Below are 7,797 nucleotides of genomic sequence, written 5' to 3'. Positions count from 1 at the left end.
TTTGTTTTACATCTGTCCTTAAGCACTAATAAATGATCTCAGTTTTCTTCTGCAATACAAACATCACTAAAAATAATAAAAAGAAAGCAATTTTTAAAAGTTGTTATCATATGAGTTCATAAATACACACCTGCTAACCTGCTTAGTATGTTAAATTCTGTCAGCAATTCACAAGGCCAATGACTTGGATCATATAGCCTAACTCCTTTTCTTCAGAACAAACGGACAATACACAGAAAACTTGCGTTACTAACCTCTGTATTCCTCCTGGAAAAACTCTTCTCTAAACTGTGCTCAGCCAAATTATAAAACCCACCTACAGCCAGCTTTGCTAATGAAAAGGGGGTGCTTTTCTGAACAATAGAAGAATTCCTCTGCATTTAGAATGCAGAGTTCCCATTAGAGCTAAGAATCAGAAACGCCAGTTTACCTCTGTTTTTTTAATTGATATTGTCCCAGCCCTCTTCTACGGTCCAGTGAGACAGTGTTTGTGAAATGATTAAAAAGAACGTGATCTGATCAAGGGGATAGAATAAAGGGAAAGGAATGCTAGGTTAGCCACAGTGCAAAGTGCTGGGAAAGAAGACCAAGAGACTTCTTAGTCTATTGTTTTTATTCCCATCTGCTCTTTAGACATCTTAGAACACTTTGATTATTTATTTACTCTGCTAATAATGGGTTAAAAGTTGCTCACTTATATCAGAATCTGGGAATAAGTTGCAAATCTCTCTCACACACACATACACACACACGTGCATGCACACACACACACATATAGAAAATAAATAAAAATCCTTGAATTATATCAAGTTTCCAAAAGGTCATCACTGTCTCTGCTGTGGCCTTTTCCCCATCCCAGATCCTCTATCAATATGTCATAGTGAGTTAGGCAAAGACAAAAGAGAGGCTCAGTGTGAAAACTGCACATATATCTAATCCTGACAAAGCAATGAATAGGCCTTCACAAGTATAATTATACTTGTTTATTTGTTACCACGTACGGAGAGCTGATGAAAAAATCCATCAAAGTGGTATTATGCAGACACCAAGAGCTTCTTTTCTTTGGTTGCTAAAGCCACATTGAAGCTTAAATTCCTTATTGTTAAATTCAGAAGAAAGGGGGGGATTTTGGTTAGACTTTTTTTGCATCAGTTGCTGACAGATCTTTTGTATACAGCGCTGTATTATTAGATGCATTAGCTAGAGGCTTGCTCACTCAGCTCACTCATTTTAGACCATACAGGAATCCATAATTATAAAGTACTGTACAGAGTACCTTTTAAACAGGGTGTGGCAGGCATTTGGCTGACCACAAGTCAAACAGATTTAAAAACAGTCCATTTTCTCACAGTTTGGGTATTTAGAATATCCAAAGACAGGTAAAACTACCTGCACAAAAGTAATGAATGTGCATTCTGAGAGAAATGTTAAGTGTCGAACTGAATATTGTTTTAGATAGTAAGAAATATAGTAGAGAGAAAACTTACCATGCTGCTTCTATAATGGAATTCTAGCCTAGCTGCATGTGGGAAGCTTTCTGTACATCCATCTAAAACATGCTTCCAGCACATGAACGAAAACCCTGAAGAACCAAAGTAGCCATTGAAGCAACTGCAACATACTGTGGCAGTTGTATGATACAAGGAAAACATTTTTCAGACCAAAAGTACTAAGTAGCCATTACACCCTAAATCAAACAGCTTTACAATAGTATGATTTGAGGGTCCAGGGTTGGGGGAAGGGTGCCAAATATGCTCCCCCACCCCTTCACAGAATAGAATTATATCAAAGTAAAAGCAATATGCATAGTTAATGTCTTTGTGAGCTTTCCAATTTAAAACAGAAAAGCTGTAATTTTTCTTTGCTGGCAATCTGGAAACACTCTGGAGTTAATTACAGCTGATTCAAAGTGAACGACACAAACAAAGACCAGTCTATGTCCAGACAATTATACTGCATTAACCAGCTTAGAGCTTCCTGCTGATGTTTCAGGGCTCTTCTATTACACCCTTCTACCTTCCCAGCACGAAAGAAAATGCTTCTGCAAGAAGGAATTAATGAAGAGAACTGCAAAAGAATGTGTGACGACCTCTCCTGACACGGCAAAAACTTTCCACCCATGTCACGACAAAGGGGAGAAGGTAATTAAGTTTGAATAAAGGGATGTAACCAAATATACTGTGCACTTAAAATAGCACTTTAAAAAGAAAACTTGAAAAGTTTGCAAACTGAATCCCAGACTGGCTGTTCAATCACTATATTGTTTCAACGCATTCTCCTTTATCATTCTCAAAGGCTATCTTTCGGATTTTTAATACTAATATTATAATGCAAGCTCATGTGACTGATGAGCTCTTCCTCCCTCTCATGATAGTTTCTTTGTTTTATATACTGAAGAATCAGTGGGAGAGCATACACGATAGCAAGATAACAGGCTTTGGAATTTTTAATTTAATTATAAGACTGAAATACCATTGCTTTAGTCTCCTGTATTTTCTCCAACGGTTTCCATTAAACCACAGCAATTGCTCTCCCTTTGGGGCAAGACCAGCAGCTCCACTAATCAAACTACTGCAGAGTATGCCTGATTTCTCCTGAGAATCATTTTATAACAAAGGCCTTATTTCTTATATTATCCTTGAAAACATTTAACCTGCAGATTCAGAGTTCAAATCATGTGGCTTGGTCATTAATATTTCACAGTGACGTCAGTGCAGAAAGTGAATCATGATAATTGACAATATCTCTTTCTCATGTTCCTTGTTTAGCAGAAGCTCTGGCATTACCAATAAAGTCTAAATACCTAACCTATAGCTAAAAGTCTGGAGTTTTGAAAACACTTCATAGAGCAAAGCAACTTTTTCTCATTTCTTTCTTTTAGACAAAAGTGCACCTGAATGGCAGTGACCTAGTGAGCTTTAAGCAGTAATCACTTTCCTTTGTCTTATCTATGCAAAGTAGGATTAGGGTTACAATGATGACTGCTTAATCCCTTTGATTTTCCTTTACTAAATAAATATTAATCTACAAATCAATCAAGCCCTTTATTGTATTGCACACAACATACTCCATGAAAGGTTATGTAAATTACAGTCATTTTTACAAGCATGTTCGGAAAAGAGCTCCATGTTTCTCTTTTCACTCCAAAATCTGTATTAGATTTGAAAGTTCAAGTTAATAATCCTGCCCAACACAAAAGCTTAAGCACCACAGGATCAATTAGGTCTTATTTATTTCCTTTAAAATCCACTACATTTATTATTTTAGGAATTTATTAGTCACATTTACTATATTTATTCAAATATCAATGACCTTCATTTGTAAAACCGTTTCAATTTAATCTATTTCATTGCATCCAATATTAGTATACATCATATACTGTGCTGCCCAATCCTAATCATATTTACTCGGAAGTACATACCACTTACTGAGAAGTAAGTACCACTGACATAAATAGAATTTGCCATCAAGTAAGCATGCATAGGGTGGAAGCCTTAAAGGACGTTAACAATTGTACACGATAAAAGAGCAAATATATTGCTTTCACCTGTCACTTAAATTAGCAATCTCCTGTGCTAAGCATACATACTAAGGCATAGGTTCCATTTGGTTGAGTGAGGCATGTATCTGAATACATATGTTTAGGGTCATAGTGAACAAATAATTAATATCAGAAGCAGAAACAGCAACGCCTTCATATCTGAATTTACTATGTAAATATGAGACAATAGATATTTTGACATAATTGTCTATTACCATCCTAATATACTTTATAACTATCATAACCTCTTTTATTCAAAACCATTCTTGCAGATTTGATTAGGCACACAGGTTAAATTTACTAAAACTAATAATACACAGAAGAAAAAGAAAATACTTTTTAAAGCATTTAATGCTACATAACAATACTGTAGTAGTTTTCTTCCAAAAAATAATCATCAGATATTTAAGCAAGCACTGCAATTCTTGTGTAATTAGCAATACTGCAATGCTAGTAAAGATCATAATGCAGCAGAATATAGAACAGGCTTTTAAGTACAATACAGAAGATTGTACAAAATGAAAGTAATGATACCACTTATGACTGGAGCATTGCCATACTTAAGGAGCAAGTCCACAAGGAACTGTCCCTGTAGAGTCCCTAGAAATGAATGGGAGTTGTGTTCAATGGCACAGGTTTCAGTAGAACTTAACATATGCCACTGTGCACTGAACTGTAGCATTCAATATGATTTAATATTAAACATCTAGCCTGTCAATAGAATAAGGTTTTAAACAAAGCTTAGCCATTCATAAGCCACCTATTGTTCTAGAATAATCTAGTGGCAAATTTTGTTTGGATAGTGAAAGATCAGCTGGGACATTTGTTTTTATTATGCAAAGCCTCTTGTCATTTTTTTCCAGCGCAAGTTAATTTGACTGCCTTGCATAAGTGAAGTGAACAATTCAGTAATTAACTTTTGTGTTTTAAAATGTATGAACTTTAATTAGTTTTCATTATAAACAAACAAATGTCAGCCGTAATTATGAGCTCCTTGCTTTAACTACGTATTATCCCTTTTCAAACAAACTTGATGTCAGACAAATTAAAATCAAGGAGCCAGCAATTTTGAGTTGAATTTTACATGATCTGTCAGTAACTTGATTACTTAACTTCAATATCATTACATGAAAAGTATTTCTGTAAAAATAATTACAGGAATTCCAACAGAAGACAGATTTAATTGTATTGATTCAAAAGATACATGCATATAAGAACCACATTTAAGCAGCAATGCTATCTTAAATCTACAGTTACCATTCCAATGAAAATAAAAATGCCCGGTATAAAAAATAGCATTTTAGAATGATATCTGCTACTACCAGATACAAAACTAACTAAAATAGTTCTTTAGCCCATCATCTTTATACTTTAAGCAACAAAATATCAATGTGTGACAACTTCAAGGCATAAAGACTTGGAGGTTTATTTACTGACTAGTGTATCTATTAAGACTAGGAACAAGTGGAGCTGTCAGGGCATAATGAAGGTAAATGATTAGTTAGCACTGAGGCTGAGCTCTTCTTCAATGCAATAAGAGTTAATTAAAGTTTACCACCAAACATCAACCCAAGCAGGATGTTGATCAGGTTTCAGCATTAAGTGCAAACAGACAATGGTTGGCAGCAATTAGTACAGCTATCAAATGACATGCAACAATAATTATACATTTAAAACAGCCCAGTGTCTGGTGGGGAAGGAGAATCTAATCAGCCCCCTTTAACTATGCATACCAAAAGAGCAGGAAACAGGTATCAGATATTTCACACTGTAAATCAATAGAATTGAACATACACCCTCAAAAAGTACACTAGTATGGTATCTGAAAATAACATGAAATAGAAGAAATGTAGAGACTACTTGTTACAAAGGTAAGTTCTAGTTAGACAAAATAAATTACTGTGCTGATACATTTCAAAATGGCAAATAAGAAGGCAGGCAAGTGCTTAAGGTTTAAGGACCACTGTGGCAATTTTATTCAAAATTCCTACACGAGAGGTAAGGTAACCTGGCATGTCCAGTTCTAGCTGTTAAAGCTCACTGTCACAGATGGAACAGCATCCAACTGCACAACCAAAGAAACCTACACCAGAACATAGATGTTGCATCTGGTTGGAATCAATGGCATATTGCATGAACAGAAATACTTTACTACTCATGCAAGGTGCCCCCCCAATTTTACTGATTCCTTCATCCCACTGCAGCTGGTTAAACCATAACACACACTATTCACAAGAGTCTCCTCACCCTCAAAAGTAAATTTTCCAGGGCAGTAGGGAACTGCATTGAGGAGGATGGAAAAAAGTTTCACTGTGGAAGTGAAACTGATTACACTTCTGGTTCCAACTAAGCCAGCTCCCAAGGTGCTGTTGCAAGCCATTTGCTCACAAATGCATGCAGTCAGAATCCTACTTGCTCTTAATCCTACTTGCTCTCAAACTTGTTTTTTCTTTCAAACTGCTGGGCTTAAAAACAAACAAACATCTCTCTGCTTTTCACTCCTAATTATTGTTATTCCAACTATAAACAAGGTAGGACACAATCCACCTTTAGGCTCAGTTGCCAAAGCTAGTCCCTTTCTAGAATGAGGTGTTAGATTGAGTGGTTGCCAGCAATTCCAAGCACTATTGAGTGGAAATGATTTTCTGAATTCATTTCAATCTGGATTGTTGCCTACATTTGGAGCTGAAACTGCCTTGGCTGCCCTGATGGGTGACCTGCACTGAGAAAGCCAAAGGAAATGCAACTCAGTTGATTACTCTGGATCTATTGGCATTTATTTATTTTTTACACCAGTGATCATTGTATTCTTCTGGATTGGTGCTCTGGATTGGGAACTGAAGACATTGTTTTTCAGTTGCTCTTTTCCTACCTGGAGGATGGATTACAGAAGCTGGCATTGTGGGATGTCTACCCCATAACTTTAATATTATGACATGTCTAAGGATTCATCTGCCCCTTATGTTGTTCAACATTTATAGGAAGGCGCTGAATGTGTATTATGGAGCTGGGTGTCATCAATATGCTGATGACCCAAGCTCTTTCTTGTCCAGCTGAGTCAGGTGAGGCAGAAGTGCCATTCTGATATTTAGGAACAAAAATAGAGTGGGTAAGGGTCAATAAATGGACACTTAGTCCTGAGAAGATGGAGGTGATCAGCCGTGTGTCTACCCAGGCAGCCAAGTGTGGAAGGAATTGTGCGGTTCAAGTAGCCTCAGTGGCATAAAGGATCTTCTATCATTTGAGGCAGATAAGCCAACTGTGATCCCTCCTAGTCAGAGATAGCCTAACCACAGTTGTCCATGACCTGGAAACTTCACAGGTGGATTACTGCAAAGGGCAGCATTTGAAGACGGTTTGGAAACTGCAGCTAGTTCAGAACACTGGGCTATTTGCTGTCCACTGAGATCTTTCATCAGAGTCCTTTTTCTGGGTTTCATTGCCGTCTGACATGCAGCAGGTGGCAACTGCAGAGGGACCCTTTTCGTGATGGTTCTTCTCCTGATGGAGTCCTGCTTACAGATCTCACTACTGTCTTTTAGTCACTAAGGAAAACATTTTTATTTTCTAGACTTCTAGCAAGTCTTTAACTTTTTAAAGCATTCATTAATGCAGTTTTATCATTTATTTCAGTTTGCTGTCTTTTTCAGTTTTGTTGTTTTAGCTCATTGTTTTGATTTGATGTTTGAATGCTTTATTACTATCATATCTTATCCTCCCCCCTTCCTACACTGTTGACCATCTTGAGAACATATCTGTGTTAAAGGAGAGCAATATAAATTGTGTTAGTAAATAAATACACCATTTGTGTGGTCATTATGTTGGTCTCAACAAAAAATGAGGATAGAGATTTGCATAAAATATGCATATGCTTGTGTGTGTTTGTTTGTGTGTAGGTAGACACACATTTGGAAATAATTACTGTTATTGAAATACAAAATATCGCATCATAGTGGAATAGATTCTGACTGGGTGACCTATGAGCATGCTCAGTCTGCTGTTCTGGAGCTTACTTTTGATAGGCAACTTCAAAGCCTCTGCTTCCCCTTCTTATTGTTATGAACAATATTGTGAGACAAAGATGGATAGCCAAAGGTGGCTAAATATTCCATCAGGTTCCAGACATTCAGCTCTAACCATTCTTGAATCTAGCTTCAGTCCTAGACAATTCAGAGGAGTGGAAAAGTAACCATCAGAAAACCATTTAGTAATAAGAATGAGGGCTAACCAGATGAAGTTATCTACTGCTGGCTAGC

General features: G+C 36.7%; 1 protein-coding gene across 11 annotated transcripts in view; it reads right to left on the bottom strand.

The window, feature by feature from the left end:
- ZFHX4 (zinc finger homeobox 4) overlaps positions 1-7,797 on the bottom strand; it is a 179,885-nt gene that overhangs the window by 157,071 nt on the left and 15,017 nt on the right. The window contains exon 1 of one of the 11 annotated variants that reach the window (XM_033155451.1): positions 1,488-1,685. The exons of 7 other annotated variants lie outside the window; for them this stretch is intronic. The gene's annotated coding sequence lies outside the window, so the exon portion shown is untranslated. Of the gene's footprint in view, positions 1-130; positions 197-254; positions 404-430; positions 670-1,487; positions 1,686-7,797 lie in introns of those variants that run through there. 3 more of the 11 variants (XM_033155452.1, XM_033155457.1, XM_033155454.1) reach the window with 3 other exon arrangements.

The sequence above is a fragment of the Lacerta agilis genome, chromosome 7 (genome assembly GCF_009819535.1).
Source record: "Lacerta agilis isolate rLacAgi1 chromosome 7, rLacAgi1.pri, whole genome shotgun sequence".
Taxonomy (NCBI): domain Eukaryota; kingdom Metazoa; phylum Chordata; class Lepidosauria; order Squamata; family Lacertidae; genus Lacerta; species Lacerta agilis.
The sequence above is the reverse complement of the archived record's forward strand: the minus strand, read 5'-3'. Positions and strand labels throughout refer to the sequence as shown.